We start from the raw sequence: 15,197 nt of genomic DNA on the forward strand, positions 1-15,197 counted from the left end.
TAACAATTTAGATAGAATTGATCCAGCGTTTTAGCTTCACTTTTCATCAATAGAATATTTTCAAAAACTATTCGCATCGCTTCACGGTCTTTGGATGGCGCATCTTTTGGTTACATAAGATGGTTGATAGCTTCATTTTCAAGCATATTATAAGCGATTTTTCATGAAGAGTATTTTCTGAACTTCTACTGTAGCTAGTAGCAAATGTGTAAACAATCTGAAATGCCATGAGCCATCAAATCATGGTATTTCATTTTGACTCCATCTTTCCACTTTGTTTGACGATAGTATTATTTTATTACAGTAAATTGAAACATACTCTTGTCTTTTTGATTTTCACAATATTTGGTAGAATAAAGACAAGGAACACCGTCTTCAAACCAAGTCGTGAAGACTGAACATAACACCTAGACAACTGTCAAGGACACATAATACAGAATTTTCGATCACGAAATGTTTCCTTCTTACCGATGCGGGATTCGACCCCACGCTCCACAATCTATGCCTCTGAACGGTGGGCAGCGCTAACCGCACGACCACAAAACCCACAAAAGTCGTTCTTTATCTAAAAGCCCAAATCAACTCGTGTGAAAAAAGGAGTTGAAAAAACCATTTACGACATTTAACGATTTTCGAGTGTTCTCATAGAAATAAATGCTTAAAACGCTACTTTTGTGGCGAAATACAAAATCATAAAATTCAAATTGGTATTTCATGGTTAATATGCAGAATAATTTCATTTTCTGATTTCTATGCCAATGACTACATGTGATTCCATGAACATTGATAATTGGTCAATGATTCAAAAATTATGCTTTTAAAAGTATTTTTTCAAAATGTTGATTTTCGACCACCTGGATCGGACAAAATTAAAAATGAGTTTATCTATTTAGAAAAAAGATTATGCAATGCAAATATTGCGAAAATCAGAATATGGTATGTATTCCCTGGAATAGCTATTTTCGTAAAAAGCAATATGATTATCAAATAAAGTGGATAAACATGGACAAATGAAATACCATGGATTTGATGAGCCTGCATGTATGCACTAGATTACGATTAGGTACATAATATTTGCTACTAGCTTTATTGAATGCTCAGAAAAATATACTTTCATGAAGATCGCTTATATTAATACTTGAAAATGAAGCTATCAACCATCTTATATAACCAAAGATGCGCCATCAAAAGACCATTGAAGCGATGCAGGAACAGTTTTGAAAATACCATATTGATGAAAGTGGAAGCTAAACACTATTTTCAGGATCACCCCTAAATTTGTAATTTTGTCCTTAAAACATACCTATGAAGTAAGTATTTATTGAGCAAAATGCTTTAGAATTAATTCTCACAACTTTGGCAGAGATATGAACTCCTAACTCAAAAGAGTAAAAAATACGTTTTCAAAATATTTCACCGATGGGCCACCCCTAAACAACTTACACCAATAGATCTCTTCTTGGAGTCATTTCTTCCACAGACAATCAAAACTCTACTTAATGATGGTTTTTCAGTAATCGATTTATGTCGTGAAATTTGACAATCAAACCATTGTAATGAGGGAGGGGGCTGAAAAACTCAGAAAACTGCTTACGTTAATGTACGGCCCTATACCATGTGAAAGTTTGGGAGGAGAGGGGTATGGCAACGATACTTTTTAAATTATATGAGTGGTTGTCTTCGCTGGGGGAGGGATCTAAAACTGATCAAAACCTGTCCACGTGGTATGGACGACCCTAACTATCATCTGATTTTAAATTTTGTTCTCAAAATAAAACAAGACTGAAAAACTAAATATTTTTCAATTTGGGAAAAAAATCCAAGATCAATGTGTTTTCTTTAACTCCGACAGAGGAATAGTAGAACGAAGGATTGAGGATCGATTAATAGACCAAAAGTGAGCATGAGCATAAGCATGATTTACCGCCGGTTGCTGCTCAAGTTATTGCCAGGTCAGCTGAATTACAAAGAGAATCAAAAGATGAAGTTTGGGACTAACATCATCTTCAATGTTAAACTGGTGACAAAAATAAAATAAGCGCCATGTCGAATGCAGGTCAATTGAGAATAGGTAGGAAAATGTTGACATAACACTCGCTGATAGAAGCCGACGGATATATGTTAGAAAGTGTGGCAGGGTTCGTTTTTTTTGTTCAATTTTCTCCGCTACAGAACACCTTACTGAAGAAAACACGACCGAGGCAATACAAATTTTACTTTCAGATTAATTTACTCACCCGCACAAAGCAGAACAAAATTTTGATGACCGGTCGATAGTTCTGCTTACTGAAAAAAACATGACCGCACTCGATACAAATTTTTACTTTCTCTCAATGCAATATTATTGATCGACATCAGAAACTTAACGAAATCTGAACAATTGAAAATCACATAAAATAATCAACGTACCCCGTCTATTGGCGGTCTTGAGCGTTAGAGGGTCAACTATCTGATCTGTTCGGATTCAAGTAGACCGGAAGTGGCATTAAACGTAAAATAAGAAAACTGTGTTCTTGTAATCAAATTCTAATCTTTTATTTAACGAATGGGAATGGGCATTAAAATAATATGACATGGAAACAAGTCTGAAAAATGAGAGGATACTCATAGGATGAAACAAAGTTTAACGATTCTCTTAAACTGCGTCAGGTTCTTCCTGAACAAATTATAAGAACTTTCCTGAACTTTATTGTTTCCCGATTGCATTGACTGATAAACGAATAAAGAAAACTACAAAACGTAAATATTCAGGATGTACCGTCTTGATATCTATCATCAATGACTATTAATTACATTAGTTCATTCGTATCAGTCCAAATATTAACTTTCATTTTTCTTTTTAATCAATTCTGATTGATCAATTTTATTTGAACAGAAAAATCAATTTTTGGAATCAATGATGATTATCAAGGTGTTTTCTATGATTTTTGGTATTGACGTCAAAATTAATGATTTTGAATGAATCGTTCAGATGAAGCGGGTTGAAAAATCAGAAAACGTCATCAGTCGTTGAAGGATACAACAACGTCCGTCACATCACAGAGTGAAGTGCTAAAACCTATAAATCGCCAGAAGCGCCACTGATTTTCCACATCGAGTGACAAATTGCCAATTTAAATGGACTGTTTGATGTCTGATTAATTATTTATTCTGCGTTCGACCAACCAGCTGGAAGCAGGTCCTTGTTTGTGGTTCGGTTTTCCGATGTGGCCTTCCGCATCCGAACCCAATATAATTTCTCGAAAATTTTAACCCACGGCTCGGCTGGCAAACTTCAACGGTCATGTGTGAGAGTGCTACTAAAATAGCACCAGAGAGAGGTCAGTGTAGGCACCAGAATTCGTTTCATAACGTACGAAGGTACGCAGCAAGCAGGCAAACTTTTGGTGGTTTTTGCTCTGCAAAGAGCCAAGATCTATTTAAATTTGGTGCCCCTCCCAGCACGCTGGCGAAAACTCACCGCTTTTCCGAGTGTTCCGTACTCACTTACCCACACTACGCCTGTTGCTGCGGTCCGTTTGAACAGGCGCCGAATTAGTCGTTTCTTTCTTTTTCGCATTTTCCGAAGTGTTGTTCTGTTTAATATTTTAAACACCACAAGCAGCTCTGATGTGTGCGAGCACACACACGCGAAAAAAAAATGAAACTCATATCTCGGGGACCTCGTTTTGGGGGCTGTAATCTGGTCGCAAGGTAGCATAAAATAATCGGTCAGCCGGTTTCACGCGAACAGAAATGGCCTGGTGGCTGGCGTGTGCGTTTTGTGTGTGCTTCGCTAGTGGAGTTGATAAAGTTCTTTTGCGAGACTTGAATTTTCCGGCTGAACGAGCGGAAAAAGTTTGGGACGAAGCTTGTCATAATACCGAAATGGATGATAATCTTGATGTGCTCGCCGGGTTGGCGCTTTTGAATTATTGTGGAAGTTATGGTCGTTTGTCACTTTCTTTAATGTTATGCGTCGTGTTAACTTTGTCACTTGTTGAAATCACTTTAAATCCGTCATTTGCTTTAAACCTATCAAAAGCATCAACAGACAAGTGAATAATCAGAAGAGTACTGATTTAATATAAACGAAATTGCTTTCATAATTGAAGTTTCTATTTCTGTCATCATATCAGATTTAAATTTCTGTCATAGATAATTAGATTTATGTCTCAGATAATCAGAAGGTACAATAAAATATAGCGAAGATGTCCCAAAACGCCCTGAAGTAAAACGCCTTTTGAATATTCCTCATATTTACGGGATGGCTCTAACATAATTAGACCTAAAATTATGTAGGTTAAGGAAAAATGTCAACATAATAGGTAGGAAGGTGAAAAAAACCATATTCCACATTTGTGAACATCTAACATTGAAAAACACGCCCGGACTAATTTACAAACATGTACACGCGTCTCACTACTTCCATCCAGAATGCTGATTTGCGGCGTAGGTGCGTTGTTCCTAAGAGCTCCCAGCTAGAAGGCATTTTGCATCCTGAGTTTTCCGGCAACAAATATCACAACTTTGAAGTGAATATTATCAATATGCTTGAGATTTTTAACTTTTAGATGGCATCCTTCCTCTAAAGGGAATACGTTAACTAAAGGTAAATAATGATAGTTTAATTGAGCTCAGGTAAAGAGACAGAATCACTGAGTGAGACAATAAGCATTGCCCTACGCACGATGTACATAAACATAGCTTAATATGGATAACTAACACAAAAAATAGTTCCATTGAAATACTAAACAATTAAAGTTTGTAGGAGATTATTACTTGACATTTTCAAGCACTGATACAGTTTCACTTTCAGTTAAGCATTATCGCAAACGACGCTCCTAAACCCACCAAAACATCATAACAAAATTATAGTAACCTTATACAACGCTAGATATTGAAACAACTGTTGATATAATTTAGTAATTGCCAAATGTTTCGAAACAGTGGCTTCTGCAACAATTTGCAAAAGATGAATTTTGCAGCATACGTGTGCTGAAAAATCGAGTTTCGCAACGAGTTTCAAACGCGATTTTTGCAATAATGAAAATGAATAAATATTTAATATAATGTAATTTACTCAGGATTAAATTTGACAATCATTATTAACTAAAATCTGTGTGAAACCATCATCATCATCTATGAGATTTCTTGGAGAAGATCTTTCGATATATTCCAAAAGATTTATCAAAATACATCAAAGGGCAAATCGTCAGATTTTAAATAGTGTTTTCTTGAAGTTACTCTTTGGACAGTATGTACTTTATTTCAAACTCTGTTTTCGAAAATCAGTTTCCAATGAATCTCTAATGAGAAAATTAGTTGTTTACAAACATCAAAATAAATGGATAATTTTGTTTTGATCCGCGTCAATAGAAGCTCATTTGCCATGAATTGTTGCAGACTGTCCTTTTTCAAAAAGTTTTCAATGACTCTTATACATATGTCTTTGTGGAACGAAAGACTCTGAAATTCCTCAGGAATATTTCTCACTGGATATCTTTTAATTTTCCAATAATTCTTCAAAATTTCTTCAGGAATTCCTGAGACTTCTGAGTGAGAATTTTCGGAAATCTCTGGGATTCCTTAGAAAAATCCTCCTGGAGCTCCTTCGGGAATTTCTTAGGAGTTCCACCGAGAATTTACTCAAATTCTTTCGGATTTCCTTAGAATTGTCAGAAAAGACTCTGTTTTTTATACAAATTCTATTGGAATTCTTTTAATCCTTTAGGATACTCTTATTTTTTTTTGATTTCACAAATTTGGACTCAACGACATTTCTTGAGATTCTCAAGAAATTCTTCAGAATTCATCAGAAAATCCTTCTAAAATTTCCCAGAAATTCCTTTGAAACTTTAATAATTTCTTTCGGTTCCTTACAGAAAATCTTGTAATTCCAGGAATTCCTCCAAAGAAATCCTTTGGTTTCTTTCCTTGTAATTCCCTCAGAAATCTTTCTTCCACTTTCCTGGATTCCTTCAGGCACTTCTGAGTCCAGAAATTTCTTGAATTCCAACGGACATTTCCGTTCTGGAAATTCCTTTGAGGAATTCTTGAAGGTTCCTCAGAATCTGAAATTCCAGAATTCTTTCGAAAATTTCTCCAGGAATTCCTTCTAAATTCCTCCAAAAATTCCTTTGGGTATTTCTCAAGGAAATAGCTTTGTTATTCCTTTAATTCCGGAGATTTCCTGGGGATTCATTCGGAAATTTCCGAGTTCCTAATTTTCCAGAATTCCTTGGAGTTCCCCTATTCGGAGTTTCATCGGGAAGTTCTCGAAGTTCTAATCTAGGAATTCTTATTTCTACTCCACGCCTTCAACGAGATATTTTTGGGAAATCTTGGACATTCCTTCAACTTTCTCTCTACTAAATATTACTTTTTGAATTGCCATAAAATTCTTTTGGAATTCACGAAATTCCTTCTGAAATTCCCACTAAATTTCTGCAGGAATTCTATCGGCTATTCCTTCTAGAATTCCTCCAGCAATTCCTTCGAGGATTCCTACAGTAAATCCTTTGCTATCTTTTCCAGAAAATCTCCCAGGAAATCCTCTGGCAATTCCTACAATTATTTAGGGAATTCCTCAGAAATCTCCTCGGGAAACACAGAGGATATCCTTTGGGCATTCTATGGGGGTCCAACGGGAATTCTCGAAGTTTCAGCGAACATTTCTGATATCTCGAAATTCTTCAATAATTCCTCCGGAATTCCTCTAAAATTCCTATGAATCCTTCGAAATTCCTCAGAAACCCTCGAAGTCTCCAGATTCTGAAAAACTGTTAAGCTCTTTTGGTGGAATGTATTAAACCGTCTAAGGGTAATTAGTACATCCATTTAATTTCACCAGTTAATTTTCGTTATAACTGCAGATACGTAAAGTCGTCAAGTACAAGACATGAGGAGCGACCACACAGTTGTGGTCGAAATACGTATCTGCAAGATGTCTTTAGTGAAATTAAATAATTGATACTAATAAATAATAACAATTCAAATTACTTCCTATATATATTCCCAAAGGAACTTCCGGCCGCCTAAAGAGTTCTCTAAGAAAGTCCCTAAAGAGTTTCCGAAGAAATTATCGAAGGAATTTCCTGAAGAAATCTAGAAAAGAATTTCTGGAGAGATTCGGAAAATTCACAAAGGTTCCCGATTCATGGAGGAATTTCCTGCCGAATTCTAGAGAATTGCTATGGAATTCTTGAAGGGAATTTTTGGAGGAATTCTGAAAGGAACTCCCGAAGGAATTCTCTCAGGAATTACCGTAAAGAATTACGGAAATTTCCCGAAAGTTGCGGGGAGTTCTGGAGAATTCTGGTATACAGTTCCTGGAGGATAACCTGAGTTTAATTCGGGGGAGGAGGGTGCAGAAACGCTCAGGAGAACTCCTGAAAAGATTCTCTGAGAACTTACGCAGAAACTTCGGAAAGAATTTGCGGAGTAATTCATAAAGTAAATCCCGAAGGAATTCCACATAGAATTATTTAAGAAATTTCCGAAGGAAATAATCATGCACATTCCGACTAAAATTTCAGAACGAGACAAAATTCCTAGGAACACACGAAAACATTTTTTAATGCACCTTTCAATAAAATATCAGTAGAACGCATAATTTTGTTCTTGATGTGATTAATTTGGTGCAGACTTAGGCTATAACAATCAGAGTAATAGCAGTGCTTAATTTACCAGTAATCATGCAAACCAGTAAAAACCATTGCGTATGAGGTTGAAAAACGTTAACTCTAATGCAGCTGCAATGCAGGAGCTCGGCTAGAAGCCGTGATATTGATAAAAAAACTAGATATTAACTTGTTTGAAATGAGAATAAAAATAACAAGTGAAAATAACAAAAATTTGCATTGAAATATCATTAAAATATCAGGTTTTGCTATTAACAAGAACAAACTAATAGCTTAACATATTGATAAGTTCTGTTGTCGGAAAAACCGATATTTTAACCGATAAACCTAGTGTAAAACCTGATGACTATGAAACTAAATGGACGTGCAGTTGTGACGTAAATCATTTAGACGCATGTGATATGAAGAATGGGTTTGATTCCCGCCCTGGTAAGGAGAAAACTTATCGTTATACGAATAATTCTTCACTGGTCCACTGGGTCAAAGATAGTGTTTTTTGTCTGCTTTACTTCAAAGAATCTTTCTAGAAACTTCCGAAGCACATCTCTGGTTTACACGAAATCATAGACATTTAAGGTGGTTATACAACAAAGCAACAAATGACCATCTGAAACCCATTACTTTTTAGTGATTTTCTAGGCACAATTGAGAACCCTACAACGTCATGGGGATGATGTCCGTAGATCGTTTACTTACTCATGCTAAAACAATCATTTAATTTCAGCATTGTACGAAAATTATTACGCTAGATTGAACTTTTGATAAGAGGAGTAGAAAACCGTGGTGAATTTGATACACCACATGGCCAATTAATAATCACCTTAAAACACTGACGATATGATTTGACCTTCTACAAGCAATAAAGCAATAATCAACTACCCTTTCTACAATATTGGCAGGAGCTGTTTTGGCCGCAGCCAGCGATGGAAAAAATGACACAGAAATTGCCACCAGTCGCGAGCATGGTGTATACTACGATCTCCTCGGTGGCCGTAATACCTTCGGAGAAATGTCAAAAAGAAAAAAGTGAATCCTGGAAATAATTTTAACATCAGAGATATGGGATGCAGTTTTTGAATAATTTAAAAAAATTCAAAATGATATGTGTATTTACGAAAATGGTTTGAGTGCCGGATTAGACTTTTTGGTTATCTACATTTTACATATTTTATTTGATTGTTCATGATAATAAATATTTTTCCAGTGATCGGAAAATTACTATTTTTGATGTTTATTTAATTTCCAATCTCGTGCAATAAACCATTTTCCAAAAAAACGAGCAATGGGTAATATTTTCAACATAACCGCAGTGAACGTAAGTTTGTATAAACATAACGTATTTGTTTAACTTCCTTTTTGATCTATGAAGTTTGATTAAAGGTATTGATATTGAAACGACAACTTCTATACTGTGTAGAATTAACTAGCAATTTGTTTATTCAAACCTGCGATAAAACTAATAATTAAATAGTTTATAGTTTAATCGTTTTAGTACCAAACACAACAACATATAATTGAATCATATGACATGATTCGTGCCATTCCGGTATCATGGATTATGAGCAATCACCTGGATGGCAAGACCAGATCTCTCTAATTTTATTCTTCTTGCATCCACCACCGCCTCCTTCATCATCGGCCTCTGTCGTGACTCCGAAACGATGCGATGGGCGATTACATCCATCGCAACCGACACCCACTACGTCGACCATCATCAAACAGGATGACCAAAAAATGCGCCCACTTCTTTCCATGCATATTCGCAGACCCACCAGCAGTTCTACAGCTGGTGACTGCATGTGTCGCTATGTGGGTAAACACGGCGAACGAACGAACGAAACGAATAATGAGCGAGAAAAAGCGCGTCGGTACGCGCTGTCACAAATTATGACTCGCACACGATAGGAACTGCTTCTTTATAAATAAAGAAAATCTTGCGGTATACACGAAGGCCGTGAGCATACCGCATTCTGATATCGTGTTGGAATGCAAGTTGAAATTTTACTGGCTTTGACAAGAATTGAAATTTTCAATAGCTTATCGTTGATAATCTTTAATTTCAATGAAGCATGCAAAATGGTGGAAGTTTCCGAGTCGATTGATATATAAATCTTAAAATCCATCGAATAAAAGCGCAATAATTCAAAATCTTCCCTTCAGCGTAACGCTCTCGATTTCTAAAAATCTAAATGATACCCAGTATAGTAAAGAAAGACGTAAGTCCTACGTCAATAATCAGCTTGTAATTTTAAAAATTGTTTTGAATTCCGTTGGCTATACCTTGCCGTGGTAAATTTTGTCAATCTACTTTTTGATGACTGCATTCATCAGTTCTCTGTATGCAGATCTACACAAACAGTTGACTGAAGTTTAGTTACTGATGTCGTTCCTGTTCACAATGAAGCTAACATCTGGGTTAATTAGACCTAGCAATGAAAGGCTGGTACTACAAATGTCAAACCGATGTTGGCGATGAACCAAACATGCACTACAATATGATGCATAAATTATTGGTGAAACTTTGAGCAATTTGGCAAAATAATTTAAATGACTACAGCGCCACACGCGTTCTAGTAGTTATGATTCTACTCCACAAACACGGATCCGTTGCCTAAAAATTGCCTAGACCGGCACTGGGAATCGAACCCATACCCATAGCATAGATACTTGCTGTAACCGCGCGTCTACCGCTAGTTTTAAGCGAAATGTTAAACATTTTGGAATAAGCTTATCACATTGTTCCACTTCCAACCAGTAGCACCGAGTATTCGAATTTCAAGGTAAGGAAGAAACTTATCGTGATACGAAGAATTTTCCACTGGTCCACTGGGTCGAAGACGATATTTGGCAATAGTAAAATTGGAGCTTGAACATAGAAGGAAAAAAAATATACAATAGACACACTCGCATTTTGGCACACAGAATCTCTCGTTGGTTTGATATTAAATCAAAGCCAAAGCAAAATCTCTACCACGAAATTTTGGAAAGCCACACAAATTAGAACTTACCTTTGAACATACTCTTTCGCGCAATCCATGGATTTGATCTGCCGCTCAAAACCTTCTTGCCAGAGTTTACGTCCATTTTATTTTCTTTCTCACCTCCTCGGTAACGACCACAGTTCACAGTTTGCTGCTCGGGATCGAAAATTTAACCGGGGACCCACCCTTTGAAATTACCACCGAATTATTATTTTGAGATCCACGCAATAATGTTGCCGATGCTTTCCATAAGAATTTCTCAAGAATTTTTCTCAGGATCTTTTCCTTTATGAAATTTCATAAGAAATTCATCTAAATTTGCATGAAAAACTCTTTGGGGAATTCTGGAAATGGTGTCTGCAGACACCGTACTCCTACTCCCAATCTTCTTCCTCTATAATCGTTGTTCTTAGTGGTCGGTCCAAGGAGCGGTGGTAACTTTAGCTTTCCGTATTTGTGTATTGCTGGACCAAGCCCAGTGAGATTCCTAACCCAGTCTTACGACTTTCTTTATCCAATGTTTGGCATCATCTAAGAGTAAGGAATTGATGATGGGCTGATCCTGGCATCTAGTCTCACCCAGCAGTAAGGTGAACGTGTTTTTCGGAATCCCACAGTATCTCGGGATCCAAGCGGAGGTGGTTGTAGTGGACATATTTGCAATAATACGTTAGCATTGGAACCATATGCCTGGCTGCGCCTAAAAGTATGAATGGGTTTATCGAAAAAAAAAGTAGTGGCAGTGAATCCTTACTCAGCGTAAAGACAACTGCGTTTTAGAACAGCTCTCTGTAACAGTTACAGCATTTTTCAGTCTGTATTCCAACACCAGATGTACTGAAGCCAGACAGGTATATCGGTACTTGAACACAAAAACGATTGCCCAAGCTAACCATGGTTCTGCACCGGTTACGTAAACTTCGTAAAAACTCCGCTTTGGAAATGCTGTAAGATGGAGCTATTTGGTGGTTGTATGGTCTAGTTAAATGATTAAAGTCTGTTAGTCTGTTTCAGCGCAGACAGCCTTGGTGGATGTTAAGAGGAGGATCCCAGAGGCGATACGTAGGTGTAGCCCCCGCAAAATTTGCCGCTCTCAATTGAAATCCAAGGATCTTTTCTAAAAACTAACATGAGGGCTATTTACAGAGAGTTTAGTGCGAACTGGACCGCAAAAAGGGTAAAGCTCATTAAAAAAAGTTTCCAAACCATCGATAAGGATCAGCGTCAAAGGACGCGGATGCTGCTTGGGTTTGGATTCGACTTCAGACTGGAGTGGCCTCGACGACCCCCCAGCAGAATATCAGAATGGACGAAAATAAAGAGGTTCTTGGGAACCTGGGAGGCTTTCATTTTATGCCACACCCTAAAATGGTCACCCTCCTGGAAGGCAGATCCTTGTGGGACCTGAAATCCCTTCATGGTATATCATAAGTTGCTGAATTGCCAGTGTCTTAATTCTTCAAGGGTGGAGGAAAGCTTATGGTAGGATAAGAAACAGAAAATATTTCCCAAGAATTCCCAATCCGCCGACTGCTTTCTTACTAGGGAGCTCGAGGTACGGTTGAACGCCTTCGAGATGTCCAAAAAGACAAGGTCGGCATGTTCTCCTTGCGTGAAGGCATTGTAGCTAGCAGTATAGTTCCGTATCCAGGACGGAACACATGCTGCCGGAAACCGAATTTTACCTCAACTTTCGCTTAGACAATGGTTTACAAGCTTTTAAATTGTAATGGAGAGACACTAGTCTGAAGCTGAAGAGGTTCTGGACTGGAACCTCTTTTTTTGGGATTGGGATCACTAAAGTTTTTTTTACAGTCCTTAGGGAAAGTATGTTTACTCCATATTTTGTTAATTAGGTCAAGAAATGTTGTTCACCCCGCAATACTTTAATATGGGATTTATCCCTCCTCATTGAGGGCTTCCTGCAGCTCCTGAAAAGAGCAAAGGTAAGCTCTGCTAATGAGAAAGGCCAGTTACTACCGAGCTGCGTATAGGAGATGCTGATAGGTCTCCATTGTAGTCTGTGTTGTTAATCCGACACCGAGGACGTTTGGTAGGGATAGGAAAGGATAGATGCTACAATTGAGTAATCGCTGCTCCCATAAATGTCCGTGGTTTCCTTTTCAGGATTGGGAGTATGGAACTTCTGCCCACTTGGTAACATTGATGAAAGTAGTAGTATGTTCGTCAAAGATGGTGGCAGAACCAGAGGGTTTCGTCCTTGGGAAAACTTATCTGCGAGGGTAGAGGAATTGCTCATATCATATTAAATACATAATGCCTTTCCAACTGCCCCTGAAATGAAACCTACAGGATGGGATTACTTAACAACGTTTTCAATTGCTTCTATTGCATACAAAATTGAGAATATTTATACATGAATACCATCGTTAGGACCTGAACTTTTCATCCGCTAAGTGATATCCAATCTTAATAGGATTAAATAAGAAAATAACTGAACTTCAGAACGATGGTAAATAACTATATTTTGGAACACTTTGTTTCCAAGATGGCGGCGAATGTAAACGACGCTGCTCAATGCAAATTAAATTTAAATACAAATATTAGTTACAAATTCGTTCATTCTGGCAATGCAATTTCTGTTATATAAAACTAACCTACAATTACCGAGTGCTTCGAAATTTAGAATAGAAAAATAGGAATAATCCATAATATTCTTTAGACTAAATCCAATGGCCACAGAACTGGCTCCAAAAACCTGGAATATCTTAAACAGCGAAGACTATCATTCGTGCAACATATCAAGCTCTTGAGAACTTCATAAGAAACTCTACAAGCTGAATAGTTTCTTCAAGGATTGAAATTGTCATCCTGTGGCCTTATTACAGCTTTTGGAACTCCTGGAATCTTCGGCGCGAGTGGTCAGCATTAGGCAGCGTAAGAAATAACGCGAGGTAATAAATCAAGGAAGATTCACAGCACCCTACATTAAATGAAACTTATCATCGAGTGCCGAAGAAGAAGCTCCAGAACAACCAAAATATCTGTTCTGGTAGCCCATTTCACAGACAGCCATTCCGCCACTCATCTTTTCAGAGTCTTTTTTTCGTGAAGAATCTAAAACAATACGAATAATTTCAGAAATACAACTGACCGTCACCACGAAATAGAACTAGGACAAATTAGAAATTATTTGTTTGTTATCTTAATCTTTTTCAGATATCAGAGAGAATGATGTAAACGGACAAATTTTGTTCTCGAAAGTTGGTTTCTTCCCGAAATCGTCTTATGATTTTCTTCTCCAAGGCTTTTTCAAGTTCTTCGTTTATAGAAATCAACTTCAGCAAATTAACAGCTGAATACTACCGTTTTCTACTGATACGTAAACAGTGTTTGACGCCATCCAAATGATGAATTTAATTGTCAAACTAATTTGCATCATTGTTCAATGTGGGCCTGTTATACACAGTAAAATTGGAATCCGATTTATACCACCGTCATGCAGTGAGGTAGCAATATTAACTCTTCACAAACAGTTCTATAAAAAATAGAAATCATGGTGGAAGCAATTTTCAAATAGCTTTAAATAATGAATAATGAATAAAAAAAATGAAAATTTTCAGAACCGTAAAAGAATTTTATGACGTCTAAAAGATATAGTTGCAAAAATGCAAGTTGAAAAAACTATGTCACTTCACAATTCTTCCGAATGAGCTCAATGAGAAATATTCAAAAAGATACAGAATAAATCGGCTTTAGCAGTCTGTGAAAGCAGCAAAAAATAAGTCCGTTTTGCCGATCGTTTATACTGATACTGTAGCTCACAAGAATTTAACGACTGCTTAGTGTTCCCACTGGATGTTGAGTTGCATTCAAATGCAAACGCAGATCCTATAAGCCTTCGCACCCTTTCATTAACGCGTGCGGCCACACTGCATGAAGTATCAAATCCATGGCAATGTTGCAATCACTCGAATAGAAGCATAACGTAAACATACTTATGAATTAATTCAATGCCTGCCTGTATCCTTTGATGTTTAATTAGAGGCACACATTTGCAGGTCAAACGAGTGCAATGGACGAGTATTATTGAGCTCTACCCCATAGATCAAAAGATCAATTTATAATTGCACAGTAACGAGTATGTGTTTACCTCAATGGCAACCACAGGATGCAGGTTCGAACGTTAAAATTGTAAATACATATTGGGAATGCCATTCAAGGTAAAACAAGAACAAGAAGATGAGAGTAATGAACTTAAAAATGTCGAGTAAATTGGTGTATCCAGAGAAACGTATGTGTGACAAAACTTCTCTTGCTTCGTGGAATAGATTGAAACATGTGAGGTCGAGACATCACTATTTGCTATGCGGAATTACCAGAACGATTGCTCCAACGTTCTGTATGTCAACAAATATCGATTTTGATAAGAGGACAAATCGTCACTACGAAATTCCTTGCATAATTGATTGGTACAGGAATTTTGGTCGATTAAGGGATCGACTAGATTAAGATATGGAGAAATACCTCTTATTAGTTGTGGTTGATATTGTATTGACAAAGGCTACTCATAGTAGTCTCAAATTTGGTTGAATTTTTTAGCCTTTTTTCAGGTGGGTGAAATAACTTATGC

General features: G+C 37.0%; 1 protein-coding gene across 4 annotated transcripts in view; it reads left to right on the forward strand.

The window, feature by feature from the left end:
- Positions 1 to 15,197, forward strand: part of LOC134221730 (suppressor of lurcher protein 1-like) — a 430,147-nt gene that overhangs the window by 230,255 nt on the left and 184,695 nt on the right. The gene's annotated exons all lie outside the window — the stretch shown is intronic.

The sequence above is a fragment of the Armigeres subalbatus genome, chromosome 1 (assembly GCF_024139115.2).
Source record: "Armigeres subalbatus isolate Guangzhou_Male chromosome 1, GZ_Asu_2, whole genome shotgun sequence".
In the NCBI taxonomy this organism is placed as follows: domain Eukaryota; kingdom Metazoa; phylum Arthropoda; class Insecta; order Diptera; family Culicidae; genus Armigeres; species Armigeres subalbatus.